Genomic DNA, 23,195 nt, shown 5'->3' with positions numbered 1-23,195 from the left:
CAAAAATAATATCATGATTTGGTTAAGAAATGACTTATTTATGACCGTTCAAAGTCGAACAAAGTAATCTGGCAGATTGCATGTTTGCTTGTGTGCATTATTAGGGTATTTCAACAAGAACATCATGCATGTCTTTGGTAAGGCCCGATTCCTAACACATGCATGGAATGAATGAGCATCCAAGATGTACTAGAAATGGTTTAAATGCTTTTGGCCATGCATGAACACAAAAGAAATGGAGAAGAACATGAAATATTAGGTTTTGATGTCACATGATCATATGTGCATCTTTTTCACTCCTTGCATGGGTTTGATCCCGGATTTTCATCATCTCTTACACATGCATTGTGTTATGGTGAGAATCTACAAACCACAAGGGAAAATAGAGATTTCTAGCCATGGAATGGTATAGAATCCGAAAAGAAGAGAAAACTAAGAAAGAAAAGGAGTAGAATCATGCAACTATGGAAGAAGATGATGTTGTTTACCTTTGTTATGATCTTGAGGGAAGTAAGAACACTTCAAGGGCTTCACAATCTCGAAATTTTCCAGAGAAAGGATTTTCGTGAGTTTAGAGAGAGGGAAGAAGAAAGTGAAGTGTGTGAAGAGTGGAGTGTAAGAGAGTGAAGAAAGAAGAGGTGGAGTGAGGGTTTTAGCTTAATGATTGTGTTTTGGGAAGAGAGAGGGCATGGGGAGAGGTGATGGCCGGTTTTTGCATGCATTAAGCCTCCTCTCTCCAAATTTTTAAATTTTATAAAATTCCCTCCTAAATTTTATAAAAACCCTAATTTTATAAATGTGTTTATTAAGCAAATTTGGATTTATTTAAAATCTTGTTTTCAACAAATAAATTATGATTAATACTTGGTAATTTAATTTCTATTTCATTGACTATAATTCTTAATTTGATTAATAACAATTTGATATTAGGAAGTTTATAGCCAAATTTTATAAAGTTTTTAAGCTTTATAATTTATAACTTTGGATTTTTGGCTCTTTAGGGTTTTTGGAATATTGTTTGATATTCAACAACATGTTGAAGTATAATTAGAATGTTTTAATTTATTTTTAGGGTTTTATACCCTATTTCAATTATAACAAAGCTTGAAGCTTTATTCTAATTATAGTATTGGCATTTCCTATTGTAGCTAAGCAACTTACTAGAATTGTAAGTATCAAGTATATTAGTCCTAGACCTTAGTTGGATCCTAGTTTATGCAAGATTTTTGACCTAATTTATACTACTAGGTCATGGCATGTTGTGCATGAATGGTTATTATAAAGATGCATGTGTCCGAGAATGACCTGAATTGGCAGTTGTCATAGTATCCCCCACTTAAAAAGAATTTCGTCCCGAAATTCATTCTATGTCATCGCTTGTCATCGCAAGGGAAAAGTTGCGGATACTTTTCCTTTATGAAGTCCTCGCGCTCCCAGGTGTACTCCGGCCCGCGTTTTGAGTTCCATCGAACTTTCACAATCGGGATCTTACTCCGCTTAAGTTGTTTTACCTCCATGTCAAGGATTTCTATCGATTCCTCGACGAAGTTCAGCTTATCATTGATCTTAATTTCCTCCAGGGGTACTATCAATGTTTCGTCGGCTAGACATTTCTTAAGATTGGAGATGTGGAATGTGTCGTGAATGGCGCTTAACTCTTGGGGCAATTGAAGTTTATAAGCTACCGGACCAATCCTTTCAATGACTTCAAAGGGTCCAACATATCTCGGGCTTAGTTTTCCTTTCTTACCAAATCGTACAATCCCTTTCCAAGGCGACACTTTTAAAAGTACCTTGTCTCCTACTTGGAATTCTAAAGGTTTTCGACGATTATCCGCATAACTTTTCTGACGATCTCTAGCAGCTTTAAGCTTATCCTTGATGATAGCAATCTTGTCAGATGTTTCCTGGATAAGTTCAACTCTAGTCAACTGTCTGTCTCCGATTTCTGTCCAGCATAAGGGCGAACGACACTTGCGTCCATATAATGCTTCATATGGAGCACATTGGATACTCGTGTGGTAACTGTTATTGTAGGAAAACTCAATTAGAGGCAAATGAGTATCCCAATTTCCTTTGAACTCAATGACACACGCTCGTAGCATGTCTTCCAATGTTTGTATTGTTCTCTCTGTTTGCCCATCTGTCTGAGGGGGTAGACCGGGCAATTCCTCCGGAAACACCTCGGGATAGTTTTGAACCACTGGAATCTCCTTGAGTTGTTTAGCTTCAGGATCTCTTTCTAGCACGTGGGCCATGAATGCAATACAATTCTTCTTCAGGTACTTGTGAACCTTCACGCTTGATACTATGTTTAAACTTCTTCCTGGCTTCTCACCGTGTATGATAAGGGTTTCTCCATTAGGGAGAGGCACTCTAATGACTTTCTCGTAACAACCAATGTCCGCTCTATTTTTGGATAACCAATCCATTCCCACTATCACATCAAAACTACCTAGCTCTATAGGAATTAGGTCGATGCTAAAGAGTTTATCAGCTAAATTCAGAGTACAACCAGGAATTATATCACTAGCCCTAATTTCATACCCATCAGCAAGTTCAATAGCATAAGCATTCCTCATCTTTACCGATTTCAAGCCAATTAACGGTCTAAATGCTAAAGAAACAAAACTCCTATCTGCTCCCACATCGAATATTACTGATGCAAAATGGTTGTTCAAGAGAAACGTACCTGTTATCACTTGAGGGTTCTGACGAGCTTCTTCTGCACCAATCACAAAGGCTACACCTCTTGGCCGTCCAACTTGATTTCCTTGGAAGTTTTGTCTGGCTTGGCCTTGTCCATTGTTACCAGGTCCATTGTTCAGTTTTGGGCATGCTCTACGAAGATGAACAGTACTCCCACACTCGTAACATGTCCTTTTTCCCTCCTTATTCACCTTACAATACTTCGAGTAATGGCCTGTTTGCTTACAGTTTTGGCACTCTGGGCAAGCTCCCTTGTGATGGAAGTTACACTTATTGCACTTCGGAAGCGGCCCTGAGTACTGCTTTCGCTCCTGCACTTCCTGTCCTTGAGTTTTCACTGGTTCTTACTCCTGGGCTCTTACCATAAAGTTTCTTGAGACTTTCTGCTTCCTCCCTGACTTGCCTCCATACTTCTTCTCTCCCTGATCTGCTGGCTTCCTCTTACTACTAGAGCTTTCCTTTGTCGATGCTCCCATCCTTATCACATCATTGGTTAGTCGATTTGCTAGGCTTACTGCACTTTGAATGGTAGTTGGGTTTGCTGAGGTAACCATTCCCCAAATCTCTAGTGCCAGACCCCAGATGTAACGATCTATCTGTTTCTCCTCAGGAGTAACCATGTGAGGTACCAGTTTTGCTAGCTCATGAAATTGGACTGTGTACTTCTCTATTTGTGTTCCAACCATAGAATGGTTCCAGAATTCAGATTCAAGCTTCTGAAGTTCATCCTTGGGATAATACTCCTCTATCAGCAGCTTCTTTAGGTCTTCCCAAGTTAGCTGATATGCCGATGTACGGCCTCGGGTTTGCACTAGAGTATTCCACCAGGTTAATGCCCTATCTTGGAATAGGCAAGATGCATACTCAACTTTGTTGTGCTCGAGGCATTTGCTAATGTGAAGGACCGACTCCATGCTGTCAATCCATTTCAGCAACCCGACCGCACCTTCCTTTCCATGGAACTCCTTAGGTTTACAGGCCATAAAAGGACTTGTAGTTGCATTCTCTTTCATTGTTTCCCCGGTTTCCTCCACTACTTCCTTGGTTAGCATTAAGTCCTGCAGTTACTTGAGTAACAATGTTTGGCATTGCTTCCATGAGTTGTTGTGCTACAATTTGAGCAACATCGGGTGTTTCGTTCTGTGGGCGCCCGCGATTAGGCCTTCCTGCCATGGTTCTATGACACAGGAGGAGAAATACGTATAAATACATAAATAATGTATAATATGTAGTTCACTACTATTTTGAAAACCGTAAGTGTTGTCAAATCATTGGTTTGCATTAATACTAGGCATATAGATTTTTGAAAGAAAAGAAAAGAAAAATCTCTTTTATTCAACCATTTACCAAATAAATTTTAGGGTTTGACCTCATAGTAAAAGTTTTCAAACATAAAATAAAATTCTTCATTACCATTTGAGATAATCTTAAAACCAAACCAATACATCAATCCCAAAATAAAGTTTTAAATGTTTTTCCTAAAAGACACCCAACATGGGTTTTCATTTCATAACAAAATAAAATAAAATACTGAAATCAGAACCAAAAGCCAATCGCTATCCCAACAAGAAGCATCAACACCACAATCAGGAACAGCCCACCAAACACATAATATGCTGTCATCGCATGACCTGCCTCTCGTCTAGCAGCACTAGCAGTGTCAGCAGTCTCCATCGAATTTTGATACAGGATTTCCATTCCTGCCAAGACTTCATCCAAAACTTCTCAATGCCCAGCTATCACAGCGAGACTATGACGTAGGCCCACTGCTATCGACTGCAATCTCCGGGACTCCTACGGGGTCATACCTGGCTGTCTGATAGGTATTCCTATGACTTGTTGTGGTGGCGGTGCTCTCGGTCCTGCAACGATGGGTCTTGCTCCGCTAGGTCCTGCCGTGCCATGTCCTGCTGTGCTGGCAGGTATCCTTCCTGGAATGGGAACACTCTTCCTCGCCGTCCTCCGAATGCGAAGTCCATAAAGCGGTGGCTGTGGCAACACCGATGTAGGTGATGCCTCGCGTCGTTGACTCGGGGCGTTGTCATTCCTGATCTCCACCGAGTTCCCTGTATCTTCCGTATCCTCTGATGGGTCTTCTTCTACCGAGGCGGGGGGATTATGTCGAGGGATAATAGTGACGTAGCCGGACTCATCGGCTGAGGTGGCAGCGTGGGAAGATGACGATGTTGACATAGTGGACTGTGACATAGTTTCAATGAGATATGAAATAATTGACAATGCATGCCTATAATATGCAATGCTTACACACACCGAAATTAACCTTTTGAATTTTTGAAATAAAGTTTTCTCAAATATTTTTGTTGAGCATATTCCCATTATAATTAGCTCAGGCTTTGTATAAATTTTCCTTAATTAAACATAGGTGATCAGGCTATGTTTAATCGAGGTCCAATAATACAACTCCCGACCTAATTATACTAGTAATATGTTTGATGTAAAAAGAATTTCTTTGTAAGTTTTAGTTATAGGTTGTGTTTTCTTAAAGAAAAACCGATGTTCTCTATAACTTTAGCTCTGATACCACTTCTATCACACCCCGCTAAAGCGGAAACGCAAGGTATGACAACGATAACGGTTTCATTGCAAAAGATAAAGATACATCACCATAGCGGTATTTAAAAGTTTACAACCCATAGCTTCAAAAGAAACAAAAATACAAGTTTTTCAAAATAACATTGTTCAAAATATAACTTCATAATAGCTTCAACACGATGCAGCATGCTCTATGATGATGAATCTTTACATCCACTTACTAATTATTTCCTGAAAAAGCATGTAAAACGAGCGTCAACTATGAAAATAGTTGGTGAGTTCACAAGTTTATAAAATCGAGGGTACAATAATGCTTTTCGTAAATACAAGTACATTGCTTTAATGATAAACAAAGTTGATTGCTATTAATGAATACAAGTTTATTGCTATAACGAGAACGAGTTTTGTATGTGTATGAGCAAACAATGAGTCTCAACCAAACCTATGACTGAAGCCCTATCGAGATCTATGTTTATCGTTCCATTGATGAATATGGTATTATGCACTCCAGCGATTCGGGCGAGTGAGGAGTTTGTCAATTCCTAATAGCGCTATCCATAATGACTATTGGCTCAAAGAGTTAATGGTTAGAGATAAGGGAAGGGCCTTAGTACAATAAGTTCTCATGTTCCGTGTTGCATAGACATACATAAAGAAACATAGCAATACAATAGCAATCGTGTTTGATACAAATCAATTTAAATACAACATGCAAATAATAGTCTTTCTGGACATGCTTTTCCACCCCAAAACATAAAAGCTGAAAATAGGGGAGTGCGTGAATACTCACAATATAAAAAATATAGCAACCAAGTTTATATGAGTTAAATAAATACAACGAATATAAATAGTTTAGGACATGCTTTTCCACCCGAAAACATAAAAACTGAAAATAGGGGAGTGCGTGAATACTCACAATATGAAAAATATAGCAACCAAGTTTATATGAGTTAAATAAATACAACGAATATAAATAGTTTAGGACATGCTTTTCCACCCCAAAACATAAAAACTGAAAATAGGGGAGTGCGTGAATACTCACAACGTTTTGAGTAGGTACAAGCGGTACTTCGGGATGCACCAACATCTTACTACCAGGATCCTACGACATCAAACACACGCACTAGTGAGTTTCCATGCCGATATCTAATGCTAATATACTAAACGCTACATATAGGGAAATGCCAATTTATGTTTTAGTATTGGATTTTATATCAGTTAGTTACACTTTTTCTGAAGTATTGAAATTTTACAAGTCGTGCGATTAATTACACCTTGGAAGGTTAATTTTCCAAATTTTAAGTCTCAATAACAACATAAATTCACGAAAAATTGCATTTGAGGGATAAAAATTCTCAAACTTTTTATTTAACTGTTATTACACAATACTAAGCTGGGAAAAATATAAAAATGGATTTACAATCTGTTTAATTATATTTTATGATTTATGGGCATTTATTCCAATAAAAATTGAAATAAATAGAAAACAGTTTCCAAAATTACCCAAATTTTTATTTAATTGTTATTATACATAACTAGGCTGGGAAAAATATAAAAGATATTTTTCAGTGGGTATTTCTATTTTTCCTTGTTTTATTCCTTTAAATAGTCATTAATTGAAGAAATAATATTAAACAGTTAAAATAAATCACCATAAATTTTTGTAACATCAGTTACAGTATAAATATCCTGGAAAAAATATCAAAAGTGGTTTTCATAATGTATAAACTGGTTTTGGGTATTTATGTGTATTTAAGTGCATTTTAATGCAATTAACTTTAGAAAAATAAGAGAAAAATAGTTTACAGTAGAGAAAAATCTTCAAAATTTTTTATGTAACCTCCTACTGTATAATATGATATCCTGGTATTTTTTCATGAATTTTGGATAATCAGAACTATTTTTCCCATTTTTAGACCATTATAATTACCAAAAATTGGGAAAAATAGTAAGACATGATTAAAAATCTTGCAATTATTTTCTGGAGTCACCCATGACAGGTAAGGTATGCGCAAATTGTTAGATACAATTTTCATATCTCTAAGGTGGTTTTGTAATTTATCATGTCCTAAACAAAAGAAAATTAGAAATCGTATTAAACAGTAATAAAAATTTCTGAAATTTGGTGAGGTGTCATTATTCCCCATAAGCATAATCCATGAATTTATTTAGTATTTATTGGCCTGTGGAAGTATTTTATATGATTTATGCCCTTGGTTTTGGCAATAACTCTAATAAATCAAAGAAATAACAAAAGCTCTTGAAATTTTCCAGATTATCTCATGCATGCAAGGGCTTTCAAAAGGAAGAATGTAAAAAAATGTATTCTGAAGAGAAATGAGGGTAATAATTCCAAACAATTTAAGAAAAGTTGCATGCAATAATGCATGAAGTGTAGATGTGGCGGAAGTTCATGAATTTGTGTAGCCCATTCAGTGAGGTTTTAACCCACGAAATTTCAACCATCATTCACTAGATATGTTAAGTTTCTAAGGTATTTTTCCTCAGATTTATGGTTGGGTTTAAGGCCATTGATTATGCAAGACAAAAATAGTGATCACAGAAAAAGAGCTGTATGCACAACCATTTTGTAAAAATTGCCAAAAATCGGATATTTAATATTTTACAGTAAGACCAGTTGGGTTTGAAATTTAACTCGTGGAATTAACCAATACAGAAATAATATCATGATTTGGTTAAGAAATGACTTAGTTATGACCGTTCAAAGTCGAACAAAGTAATCTGGCAGATTGCATGTTTGCTTGTGTGCATTATTAGGGTATTTCAACAAGAACATCATGCATGTCTTTGTTAAGGCCCGATTTCTAACACATGCATGGAATGAATGAGCATCCAAGATGTACTAGAAATGGTTTAAATGCTTTTGGCCATGCATGAACACAAAAGAAATGGAGAAGAACATGAAATATTAGGTTTTGATGTCACATGATCATATGTGCATCTTTTTCACTCCTTGCATGGGTTTGATCCCGGATTTTCACCATCTATTACACATGCACTGTGTTATGGTGAGAATCTACAAACCACAAGGGAAAATATAAAGATTTCTAGCCATGGAATGGCATAGAATCCGAAAAGAAGAGAAAACTAAGAAAGAAAAGGAGTAGAATCATGCAACTATGGAAGAAGATGATGTTGTTTACCTTTGTTATGATCTTGAGGGAAGTAAGAACACTTCAAGGGCTTCACAATCTCGAAATTTTTCAGAGAAATGAGAGGATTTTCGTGAGTTTAGAGAGAGGGAAGAAGAGAGTGAAGTGTGTGAAGAGTGGAGTGTAAGAGAGTGAAGAAAGAAGAGGTGGAGTGAGGGTTTTAGCTTAATGATTGTGTTTTGGGAAAAGAGAGGGCATGGGGAGAGGTGATGGCCAGTTTTTGCATGCATTAAGCCTCCTATCTCCAAATTTTTAAATTTTATAAAATTCCCTCCTAAATTTTATAAATGTGTTTATTAAGCAAATTTGGATTTATTTAAAATCTTGTTTTCAACAAATAAATTATGATTAATACTTGGTAATTTAATTTCTATTTCATTGACTATAATTCTTAATTTGATTAATAACAATTTGATATTAGGAAGTTTATAGCCAAATTTTATAAAGTTTTTAAGCTTTATAATTTATAACTTTGGATTTTTGGCTCTTTAGGGTTTTTGGAATATTGTTTGATATTCAACAACATGTTGAAGTATAATTAGAATGTTTTAATTTATTTTTCGGGTTTTATACCCTATTTCAATTATAACAAAGCTTGAAGCTTTATTCTAATTATAGTATTGGCATTTCCTATTGTAGCTAAGCAAGTTACTAGAATTGTAAGTATCAAGTATATTAGTCCTAGACCTTAGTTGGATCGTAGTTTATGCAAGATTTTTGACCTAATTTATTCTACTAGGTCATGGCATGTTGTGCATGAATGGTTATTATAAAGATGCATGAGTCCGAGAATGACCTGAATTGGCAGTTGTCACAAAGACTGACCGCAAAATACCAGTTAACTATAATTGGTATAGTTAAGGTTTACCATTCCCCACTATCATTACTATGATACTTACCACAGTTAATATTGTTATGAGTCTCTACATGTTAAGTACTACACAAGAAGAATACTATATACTTTACAAAAGAACATTAAACATATGGTACCGAGAAGCACACTATACATTAATACAAGGGAACATACTAAAACATAATGTGATACACTATTGCTCCATACGGCACTTTACTGCGCCTTCACCGTGTAACCTTCGTCTCCTGGAGGGAGAGCGGGCTCTATGTGTATAGATCTATACCGAGCAGATACTCATACATCCCGACTGCTGGCTACAATCTGAGCCGATTAGGCCCAGGGATGGCAACATGCTACCAAACTACATATGACTTGGCGGGTCATGATACATTCAATCGCCTATCCGCATGGTTACATACATGTTCACATTCAGAACCCTAATCTAACAAATTACGAATTAAAGGTAAAGTAGACTCCCCGAGGTGTATTAATTACATGTCATTACCTAAAGTCTGCGATTAATTACCATCCAGTCGGCAGTAACACTACTAGAATAATACATTATTTTCCCATTTACTTTGTTCAAATGAAATCCAAATTATATGTTTATAAATACGAGCCAAATTGGGAAAACTTTTACACACTCAGAGGATCAAACATACAAGCAACCAAGTTTTGGCAGAAGACTACTTTTATTAGAAACTATGGGATTTTCTAGAGATTCACACTATTTTCAAACTTGATAACAACTTTCATGCCACACGATTGTAAACATTTTTATGCAAGTAATGACACTAAATTCTTATGAACTCACCAGCTTTATGTTGATACTCGTTTTCAAAATACCCTTTATCCTCAGGTCGGCAATAGACAAGTACAGAAGCAATTTTTGAGAAGACGGAGCGCATACAAGACTCCTCTTTACTTTTGATTATAATTTTGGTGTCTATAAACTGTACAGAACACGCTTGTATTACAATTACTATATTAATGCAATGGATGTTGTTGCTTGTTTTTACTATTATGCATTGTTATGATACTGTACATGACGTCCTCCACCCCAGAACGTATTCCGCTGTTCTCGGTTTTGGGGTGTGACAGTAACAAGCCAGCAAGACCTCAAGCATGAAAATGTAGAAGAAACCAAAAAATCTTTAAATCTTCAATGGTCTTCTAAACCAGGTTTTAGAATGTGAGACAATACAATCCAAAGCATCAAAAGGTAATCCGTGAGTCTTTGAGTAAGAAAAACTCCAAAGGTAACTACCCAAGTTTGAGCAAAAAGACAATTCCCAATAATCTTCATTAGGTCCGAACATTTCATAGAAATGGAAAACCTGAACCACTTTAGAATTTCCAATTCGAATCAATACATAAACAATTTTCCTTCAAGGTCACATCGGTCTTCAATCAAAAATGATCATTTGCCAAAAATGAATATCCAAAAACTTGCGATTTCAAATACCCATTTCATAGTCTCCCCCCTTTTTATAATCAATGATTATCAAACTTCAAATGGGAATGAGAAAGTGCTTAATGTGGATTACAATCCTCCCCCTCGATATGAGACAAAAATGAAGCAATGAATCTGGGAAAGCCAAAAAAAATTGTCAAATTTCAAAACTTTATCCATTAAGTCACTAAAATGGACTAGATATGAAGTTATGGGTTTAGATATGTTAGATTTAAGCACTTACCGAAGAGTATGACATTCTACAAGGAACCACGACGTAACCATGGGATTTCCACAATATGGAGGGGTCTTGCATTTCGACTGTTTTGTCCTTACATGCCCACGACATGGACAAGAGGTCTCCACATCCTGGTGAGAATTGACTTGGTTAATCATTAACCATTGACATTGGATGAGTTTGACTTTGTGTCAAACTTGAAGGAGTTGGGTTATTGATTAAGGATCTACTGGTGCTAGTGTATTCGCAAGAGTAACTAGTATGGGGAGTCACGACGTTTTTGTGTTTCATTAGGTCTTCGATTTACGTGAGTTTCCTCATTATAATATGTGTTACTATATATATATATATATATATATATATATATATATATATATATATATATATATATACCTTGTATGTTATATATATCCTTGTATGTTAGGATATAGGAGTAGTGGTATGCTATTTAGAGTACCAGGGGTCGGTGATCATTTAGTTGAGTGCCCTAGGGGTTGTATGAAGTCATGAAAATTTGCCTAAGAACTCTTGATCTTGGCTTTTTTGCATGCTCATCGTTTGGTTGTGGTTATAGAGTAGGATCGCCTATTGAACTGTCTATCTCACCTCTGATTACATATAGTTATGCATCCATTCGTGATCTACCCGTAGTTACATAGAGTACTAAATAAGTCCAGATATGAGATAGTGAGCAATTAGACATGTAGACTAGTGTAGATAGTTATTTTGTGTTTATGTACCTGTATGATTAATATGCCGACACATTGGGTGGTGGGTTGAGGCGGTCCTACTTTGTATGGTAGAATAAATTATCCGGACAAGCAGCCGTGTTGTAGGTCAGGTGCAGGCTAGTTGTATGTTGTAGGCATGGGATGGGGACGAGTCATGCACTAGGCTCTCATGAGAGCGGTCTAGGCGTACTATAGGCCTCGTGAGGCAGTCCAGTCAGACTAAAGGATCGTGTGTGTGTGTGTGCACATTGTATGTGTATTGTGGTGTGTGGTATTTTGGGGGAACACAATAAGCTTTGGCTTATGGTTGTGAATTAAATGTTCTTCAAGTACCATTGTTGATCATGGGAAGGCAAAGGCATGACTATACGCACTTATCAGTGGCACTGGAGATTCCAAATTCATTATATTAATTTGATTTTGAAACAATTGTATTTTGGAACAAATGAATTTCTTAACTCGGATTTTAATGAAATGGTGTTTTACCATAATTAAAAATGAAAACTTTCTTTGTAGAAATAGGACGTCACATCTTCCCTATATACCTAGGTAAGTGGGAAATTCAAATTAAGATAGTTTGTTATATATATAAGAATCAGAGCCTATGTAGGAGACCTAGTGGAGGAAATAATTATTCCTCATGTAGCTTACTCGTAGATGTAACAAGTCACATCTATAGCCTTCCAATATTATTTAATTTGTAGAGGTGACATGTAGCCTAAATGTTGAGATATACAAAATGTTTCCTACATTCCTTGTTATTACATATTGCTTTTTTTTTTTCTAAGCATTTAGTCGTTCTTGATTTAAGAATTAGATTCCTTTTAGAAGTCTTTTATTTTACTCTATAAATATAAGGGTTGTAAATCTTTTTATGAGTAAGAGAAGAAGAGAACCGGTTTATTATTCTTCACTTCTAAATTTGTTACGGTATTAGAGAAAACCTGGGAATAAAACCTATTTTGTTCTAAACAATGATCAGCATCAACAAACTTTCCAATGGCAGGAAGGAGATGTCAACCATAGAGATATCGTCTTTATTTTTCCTAACTTCCGCGGATCAGCTAGGTCAGAATTTTGTTGGTGACATTCTTCTTCACAATGGAAACTATAGCGATTGGAAGAGCAATATGATGAATGCTTTATTCACAAAGAACAAGATAGGGTTTGTAGACGGATCTTTGTCGATGCTTGCCAATGATTCTATACATTTGATGAACTAGAAAAGGTGCAATGCCATGGTATGAGGATGGATCATCAACTCTATGGACAAAGAGATCAGAAGTAGCATCAAATACACTATTATCGCTCATGACATATGGGTTGATCTTTAATAGAGATGCGATACAGAAAACATGGAAGGGCCTATGAACTCAAATATACCATAACCACCATACTCCAAAAAAAGATGACTATCTACACGCATTATAACAAAGTAACGAGTGTTTAGGCATAAATCCAGTCCATAACCCGATTACCAATGTGCAAATATTAAGGTTGTAGATGCAGCATCTTCAATGAAATTAAAAGATCATATGACATGGAACGACTTTATGATTTCCTAATGGAACTCAACGAAGAATACAACACAGTCAAGACAAAAGTTTTGAGCACCAATATGCTTCCTACCCTTGGAATAGCCTATCATCTTATTATCCAAGATGAACAATAACAAATCATTAGATCTGATCGAAACACCATAGGAGAAGTCGTCGCCCTCCAAGAAAATGGATGGAATATCAATAGCAGCCATCAAGAAAATAATCAATCAAATAACATAAGATATGATCATGAAAAAAGAATGATGATAGGTGGAATGTAAATATAATATCCAGAAGTAAAGACGTACAATTGACACACAAGGAAAGACATATAATCAAAGGATTCTTCGAGTGAATATGAAATCCATAATGTTGGAATGTAAAATCTACGAACACTAATAGTCAACTTGGAAAGAAGTCGTTGGAAAGAGCTGCCAATACCACCACCGTCAGCGAAAAAAGAAATACCAACATCACCAACGAAAAATATAACAAACTTCTTTAGATGATTCAATTGATGAAGTTACAAGAACACAGCCCAAAAGCAAATATGGCTGGTAAGATCGCTTATACTCCTCAAGAAAATATGATTAATATATATAAGCTTAAAATAAAGATGATACTATTGTGACCATTCTGAATGGTGAAACTTGTCCCATTGCAGGGACCAATAATGTTCAACTTTTGGAAGGTTTTGAACGAAAATACTTACTTAATGACCCAAATTTCATTGCAATTTAATGTCTGTTAGTTGACTGTCTCATGACTTGTAATATTCGTTGCGAATTCTTCTGGATTCCTGTTTTGCATAGGACTTGCATTCGATGAACTTCATTAGGACGGGTAAGGAAAATGATGGATTATATTACTTGGAACCTCTCAAGAAAAATAAGATGGCCATGGAGATTTTTGGTAAAATAGTAATTTGGCATAGGAGACTAGTACATGCCTCAGAAGATGTTTTGAAGAGTATTCAACAATTAGATATAATAAAGGCAACCATTTTTATGATTCTTGTATTATGGCTAAACAAAGTAGATTACCTTTACCTATTAGTTTTTCATAAACTTACGAATTTTTTTCAAATTATTTATATTGACATATGTGGTTGTCATCATCATGCTACTCTTAGCAGGTATCATTACTTCTTGTCTATTGTTGATGATTATAGTAGAGCAACATGGTTTTATTTGATGAAAAATAAATAAGAAGGATCATATTATTTTACCTCGTTATACAACATGGAAAAACACAATTTGATAAAAGGGTAAGAGGGATATAGACCAATAATGGCTTTATATTCAAGTCATGACAAAAGCTTGACTTTTGTAATGAGCATGGAATCCTGCCTAAAACTTTGTGTCCATATACACCTCAACAAAACGGTGTCCTTGAACACAAGCATCAAAATTTACTTGAAATGGCATGAGAATTACGCTTTCAAGCATCACTACCAATCTCTGGGGAGGCTATACTAACGGCAAATTACATCAACAACAAGCTACCAAACAAAGTGCTAGACAACAAAACAACACATGAAGTGTTATTTGGAAAAAAACTGTCATATAAGAATCTAAAGGTCTTTGGTTGTCTCGCATATGTTTTTGATTCTTTAGGAAAGCAAGATAAGATTGTCAAAAGAGGGAGATCTTGCATGTTCCTAGGTTATCTAATGGGAAAAAGGGGTATAAAACCTTTGATCTTAAAAAATGAGAACATCTACATAAGTATAAACTTTGATCGAAGACCTATTTCCTTTTGGAAACAATGATGGGATGAACAAGAATATCGAAAACACAAAATTTACGAACTCATAACACAATCTTCAATAAGAAATGGCTAATGAGATTCATCTAGGTTGGGGCCATACGAAGACAAATATTCTCAATAATGACAACGATGGAGAACATATAGTTAAACCACACAAGATGGTTGACGACACCAATCCAAATAATAATTTTGATCGTGAACAACCTGAAACTCCCCATGAGACACACCCACAACCTTAAACTTAACATAAGACACGACCATAACATCAATCTCAACATGAAACAACACTATCACAATCAACGAGATCCAGTTCTCAGGATAAAGCTATGTTGAAGCACATTGAAGAGTTCCATACAGATTTTCCGCCTTCTGTAACGCATTCAAAGGTAGACGGAGGACCTTCCACAAAATATCATCTTTCTAATTTCGTATCATATAAGAATTTTTCTAACTCTCACAAAGCCTTCCTTGCAGCTATTACCTATGATGATGAACCTAAAAACTTATCTCAAGCAGTCATGGATTCAAATTGGAGAGACGCCATAAGTAAAGAAATCCATGCACCTTGAAGAAAACAACACCTCGATATTAATAAAGTTGCCAGTGGAAAAGAAAACCATTAATTCAAAATGGATATACATGATAAAATATAGAACCAATAGAGAAATGGAGCGATCTAAAGATCGGCTAGTTGCTAAAGGTTTCACACAGATAGATAGAGTTGATTTCCATGAAACTTTTGCATCAGTTGCAAAAGTTATGACTGTTCGATGTACTCTTGATGTAGCCGCTAATAAGAAATAGGAAGTACACTAGATGGATGTGAATAACACCTGTTTACAGGGAGATTTAGATAAAGAAGTGTATATGAAGATACACCAAGGCTTTAATAGAAATGAAGAATATGTATGCAAACTATAAAAATCAATATATGGATTATGTTTGGATTCTAGAAATTTGTATCCAAAGTTTACAAATGTCATCATTAAATATGGATTTCAACAATCTAAAGCAGACCATTCAATGTTTATCCTTTCATAAGTTAATTTTCATATCGTTTCTCTCATATACGTTGATGAAATACTCTTCTTAGGTAACAATGGTGGAAAAATAAATAAAGTAAAAGAGTATTTGCAGTTAAACTTTAGCATCAAAGTTTTGGGTGTTCTCATGTATGTTCTAGGCATTAAAGTTGTAAGATCTGAAAATGGTTTCTTCATAATTCAACAAAATTATACACTTGATATTATCGATGATAGTGGTGCTCAAGGGTGTCGACCTTGTAATTTTCCTATGGAGCAAAATTTATGTTCACACGGAGATTAAAATGGAAAAAATGTTGATGCATCAATATACAACAGATTGGTGGGGAATTTGCTTTATCTCACTATTATTCGACCAGACATAAATTTTATAGTAAATTAGCAAAGTTAATTCATTTGAGAACCATGTTAATCTTAATATTTTTGCATACTGTGATGCAAGATGGTTAAGTTGAGCTACAACTAGATGATCTTGTACTAGATATTTCATCAGTTCTGGAGGATCACATGTATGGTAGCTCGATCCTAGGCTGAAGCAGAATACAAGGCAATGAAAAATAATGTATCTGAAGACTTATGTCTAAGGTGGCTCTTGCAAGGCTTAGATGCTTCATAGTATTATACAACTCCTTTAATATATGATAATGAGGCTGCTCGTCATATTGAAGTTACTCATGTTTTCCATGAAAGAATAAAACATGTAGAAATGGATTGCTACTTTGTCTGTAAAAGGGTAAATAATGGTGATGTAAAGTCTTGTCCTATTCAAACTGATTTCCAGATTGTCGACATATTCACTAAAGCACTTGGTGCTGATCAATTTCAACTTCTACGCACTATAACACTCCTATGGTATACATGCAACCCTAGATGCTTTGGATCTATGTTTTCTCTAATTATACATGCATTTTCAATTTTTTAAAGCATACATCCTAACTAGCATACAATAGAGGATATATAATATAAAACTCATAGTTTGATGAATACCACGTATGTAGTTTGAAGGTCTTGGCCTTTGAAAACTGTAGCACCTCAAGTGTGATGCCTCTAATGTGTCACAAACACCAAATGGAAGAGGAGGCTTGAGAGAATATGCTAGTTAGCTCAAAATCGATTATCACTCTCTTAGAATGATGGGGTCACTGATTTTGGCTCTAGGGTGCGTTTTTATAGTCTTACAAAGGCTAGGGTTTCATCCATGTAAACCCTAATGCACCATGACCCTTCATATTACTTAGGCTCCATGGGTTAATAATCCATGGACTATCCATGGACTATCATATTCGTTTAGCCCATCCTAATTAATCATGGATCATTGGCCCACACTATAAGAATCATTGATTTACTTAATCAGTCCCCGTATATTCAATCAGTCTCTTTTGATCACTAAACTAATTCCAAATTAATTATTGATCAATATTATTAAATAATATGATTTCTCAATTAATATATTATACTTATAATATATTAATAAATCTCAAATAACCTTATTCTTAAAAGTCCATTCTATCACATTGCAAATGTGAAGGCAACCCAAAAGGACCATGCTACTATCGGGTCAAGTATATCTAAGTTATAGTTATGGGCTTAGACACCTAATCCAACAACAAGTTGGGAGTTCGTGATCTCCAAAGACTAACTTTAAAAGGAGTGTTGAGATATACAAAATGTTTCTTACATTACATGTTATTCCAGATTGCTTGTTTCCTAATCATTTAGTGTTTCGTTATTTAAGTATTAGATTCCTTCTAGAAGTCTTTTATTTTACCCTATAAATATAAGGGTTGTAATTCATTTTTATCAATAAGAGAATAAGAGAATTGGTTTATTATTCTTCACTTTTGAACTTATTAAATGTTAGGCGAGATTTCTCTACCACAAAAAATAACTTTAGCGCCAAATTGAAATTCTCTATAAACCAAGAGTCAACGGTACAAGGTAAATTAGTGTCACAGATAAATAATATTTATTTTAGTTTTCATGTGTATGTGTTATATATGTTGAATAATATTTACTTTACTTTTCATCCAATCTCTTTCATGGAGGTTCTTGAGCCTTTTCCTCAACTATCAATAAATTACTAAATGACCTATGCACTATTGATTAATCCAATTAATCCCAAAATTAACTCTAATTAATTTCTGATTAATTATTAATCGAATATCATAACTTCTAATTAATATATTATTCTTATAATATATTAACAAATTATATATTCTAATTTATTAATCAAATAATAAATCATTCTCTCTCTCTCTCTCTCTCTCTCTCTCTCTTTCTATCTCCAAAATAATCCTGTCAAATTGCTAGCTTTGAGGGCAACCCAAAAGGACTGTGCTACTATCAATTCAAGATTATACCAGTTACATTTATGGGTTTGGAAACCTAATCCAACAGTCTCCCACTTGGATAAGTCTAATAACTATGACTTCTAGTATAATCTTACAAATTGATTAGCAAATTGTAGCTACCAAAAACGGTTATCGAATTCTGACCCAGTCAGTTACGTGTCCTAAGATAAGCGATCATATAATCCTCAATTTTGCAATATATTATTCGGATATAAGACATGGAAAAAAATCGATATCATTGTCCAATACTTAGTTTCCGGATTTCTTAATTGTAATGACAAAGAACTGCTAATCGAACGCATCAATTTAGTCCTGGCCGGGCCCGATACTATAAGTCAACACCAAATCACTGAGGGGCCCAAAGATGTCACTTTTACCTTTAAGGCAAAAGGAATAGATAAACTTTGACTTATATGCTTGCACTATTTACTCATCAAATCATGCATAACAATACGTTTTATAACATCAAGTTACCGATGCGTTTACGTATCACCAATGCACAACCAATTTGTAAACTATAACTCATATATATCTCTGTTTAAAGATTATAAGATATTATCATCTCAGAATTACTCGTGATAAATTCCATGAAGTAATTCTATGAGTGTGGGTTAATCGAATACTTAAATCTCCATTTCAAAGTACTCATAAATATTGTAACAACAACATTGCCATGTCTAAAACCCCTTAGATAATCTACAATTTAATTCATGATAGTCTTGATTCACTAATTTCTTCCGAAAGTATGATCAACTATGGATGTTTGAATAATCCAATTATTATGGAAGTAAAACATGTAAAATGAAACAAAAAATAAACCATAAAGAGAAGGTAGTAATCTAACTCATAAATAAATCTCCATAATTTGATCACCAAAAGTCAATTACATTTATTTTTTTACAAGTTTCAAAAAGACTATCTAACTACTTAAACTAATATCATCTTTCAAACCAATGCACCTAGAATGCTGAATGTGCTTGACCTTACTTAGAACCTTTGTGAAGTGATCCACATGATTTTCTTCCAATGATGCCCTCTTCACCACGAGGTGACCTTCTTCCAATCTATGATTGATGAAATGGTATTTTCTTTCCATATGTCTTGATCTGGCATCATCTCTTGGTTCCTTTTTTAAGGGAATCGCCACTTCATTATCACATAGATTCTCCATTGGCTACTTAACACTTGGAACAACTCTAAGGTATCTGATGAAGCTTTTCAACCAAATAGCATCCTTTGATGCTTCGCTTACTTCTATGTACTCTAATTCACTTGTAGAATCAGCCACCGCCTCTTGTTTGGAACTTTTCCAGGTTACCGCTCCTCCATTTAAGGTAAACACCTAGCCAGATTGAGAACAGAAGTTATCTTTGTCTGTCTGAAAGTTGGCATCACTATACCTAGTTACTCTCAATGAATCACTGTCACACAAGGACCCAGTCCTTAGTTCTTCATAGATACTTGAGAATATTCTTAACTGCTATCCAGTGAGCGTTTCCTGGATTTCCCTAATAGCGACTGACCATGCTCAAAGAAAAATCCACATCAGAGCGAGTACATATCATAGCATACATGATAGATCTAATGGCAAAATCATATGGAACTCTACCCATTTCTGCTATCTCTGCATTAGTACTCGGGCTCTAAGTCTTACTCAGTTTGGTATTACTTTGGATAGACAGTTCTCCATTATTGGAATTTTCCATACTAAAATGCTTTAGCAGCTTTTCCAACTATGTAATTTGATTAAGTCTAATTAGCCATTTACTCCTGTCTCTCAAAATCCTTATCCCTACAATATAAGCAGTCTCTCCCAGATCCTTCATAGCGAAACACTTTCCAGCCAAGACTTAACCTCTTGCAAAGCTGGAATGTTGTTTCCTATAAAAAGTATGTCATCAACATACAATACAAGGAAGGTTACTATACTGCCACTAGCTTTAACATATACACAGGATTCATCTTCACTTCTAGAGAAGCCAAACTATTTGACCTTCTCGTCAAAGCAAAGATTCCACCTGTGAGAAGCTTGTTTCAATCCATAGATTGATTTCTTAAGCTTACACACTCTATTTGCATAAATTGCATCAACAAAACCCTCTGGCTGACTCATGTAAATATCCTCAGCCAACTTCCTATTAAGGAAAGCGGTTTTAACATCCTTCTACCAAATTTCATAGTCATGAAACACACCTATGGCTAGCATTACCGTAATAGATTTTATGTTAACTACTAGTGAAAAGGTATCATCATAGTCAACCCCTGGGTTTAATTAAACTTTTTTCATAACCAGTCAAGCCGTGAAAGTGGGTACCTTTCCATCCATGTTGGTATTCTTCTTGAAGATCTATTTGCACCCAACTATCTTACGACTGGTACATTATCAACCAAATTCCAAACATGGTTGTTAAACATGGACTTGATCTCGCTATCCATTGCCTCTTGTCATTTGGTAGACTCATGGCCTGCCATTTCTTCCTTGTAGTTAGAAGGTTCTTCCAAATTTACCAGTATACTATAAATGATAAACCTGTCACCATCTGTAGTAATATAAAAACCTTAGAACTCAGGTGGCATTCTAACCCTACTGGAACGCCTAAGAGGTAATGACTCGTCAATTGATTCAACTAGAATTTCTTCCTCAGGTTGAGCCCTAGTGTCTTCAGAGGTTCCTTCATCGTTTGATTCCAGAATTTCTTCAAGATAAATTGTACTCCCACTGTTCTCTTTGCATATGAGATCTCTCTCACAAAAGACTCCCCTTCGTGCTACAATGACCATGTTATAACTAGGCCTGTAGAACAAATATCCAAAGGACTTCTATAGATAGCCGATGAAAATACATCTCTCACTTCGAGGTTCAAGCTTGTTGTGAGTCTCTCGTCTAACGAACGCTTCACAACCCCAAACCTTGATATATGCTAACGAGGGAACCTTCCCTGTCCACATATCATGAGGTGTTTTGGCAACCTTCTTAGTTTGCACAACATTAAGATTATAGGTGGTAGTCTCTAAGGCATACCCCAGAATGAGATTAGAAGAGAAGAGCGACTCATCATGGAACGAACCAAGTCCAACAAGGTTCATTTACGCCTCTCCACCACACCATTAAGTTGTGGTGTCCTAGGAGGTGTCAATTGTGAAACTATTCAACATCCCTTGAGGTAGTCGTGGAACACGATACTAAGATACTCACCGCCTCTATTGGATCTAACTGTGTTTATCTTCCTGCCTAATTTATTCTCGACTTCATATTTGTTATAATCATCTGTAAAAGTCAGATAGAATCGACTTGTATCCCTTATGGTGGATCTGAAGGGCACACACACATCTATGTGTATGAGATCCAACAGTCCTTCACCTCTTTCACAAGAACGAGTGAAATGTGATTTTGTCGTCATTCCCAATAAGCAAGACTCGCATGTATCGTTTGATCTTAAGTCAAATGATTTGAGCACTCCATCCTTTTGGAGTTGGGCGATGCGTTTCTTGTTAACATGTCCAAGACGACAATGCGAAAAGCATGCTTTGTCTATATCATTAGATGAATCAATTTGAAAAACACTATTACCTAAATTCTCTACAATCATTGCAGTTTTATACACTCCATCACAAGGTAAAGCTTCAAAACAAAAAACACCATTTTTATAAGCAGATAGAAAAATTCTCATCATTAAAAGAATATCAAAAACCTTGTTTAAACAATGCATGAAAAGAAATGATGTTTCGTGTCCTCTTCGATGAGTAGAAACAATTCATTAAATCTAATCCTAACCCACTACTAAGCACTAAGCCATAAAATCCAATCTTGGTAACAAGTGAAGATCGCATATTCCTCATGATCAGGTTCATGCTTCCATGCTCCACAACCTCACTTCTTTTTAGCCCTTGCAAATCAGAAAAAATGTGAAATCCACATCTTATATCAGGGACCCAAGAACGAGAATATGATGAGTTATTAGATAAGTTAGTATAAATACCTACCAAGGTTGGCTTCACATTTCCATCCTTGATATCCTACAAGTATTTCGGGAACCTTTGTTTCCAATGTCCCTTGTCATTGTAGTAGAAGCAAGTCGCCTCGTTGCGGTCAAAGACAGGGGGAACATCAGAACTGGATTTTCCTTTGGGTTATGTACTTGATGACCCAACTTGGGACTTTCCCTTCCAGTTTTGCTTGGGAGGACCTTTCCTCTTTTTCCCATTCCCTTGACCTATGGACAGAATAGGAGCACTACTAAGACTGGAGGCAATACCTTTTCCCTTCATTCCTACTTCAGCTGTTCAAAGGAGGTTATGTAATTTAGATAAAGTAGTTTCATTATTGTTCAAATGATAGGTGAATATGAACTTATCATAAACAACAAGGCAAAGAGTTCAACACTATGTCGATTGCTAACTCTTCATCAAAATTCACATTCAGCTTGATGATTCTATCCACATATTGTTGTATTATCCAAACGTGGCTACTAACAGACTCTCCCTCCTTCATCTTGCTAGCAATGAGGGACTTTACCAACTTGTAATTTTCTTGACAAGCTCGCTTATGGTATTTCTACATAAAATCCTTGTTAATCTCATGTAGACAGTAATCCTCATGGTGCCTTTGTAAATCTGGAGTCATTGTGGCCACCATGATGCACACAAATTTGTTGGCTTCATTATAGTGTTTCTTGTAGGCTATCATTTCTTCAGCAGTGGCCTTCTCTTCATCTATCTCATACAATGGTCTGTCGAGGACATATTCCTTGTCCTCAAAATGAAGGACCATTTTAGTGTT

The sequence above is a fragment of the Lactuca serriola genome, chromosome 5, assembly GCF_051521515.1.
Source record: "Lactuca serriola cultivar US96UC23 chromosome 5, Lser_US96UC23_V15, whole genome shotgun sequence".
Lineage (NCBI taxonomy): Eukaryota > Viridiplantae > Streptophyta > Magnoliopsida > Asterales > Asteraceae > Lactuca > Lactuca serriola.
Note: the sequence above shows the minus strand (reverse complement) of the source record.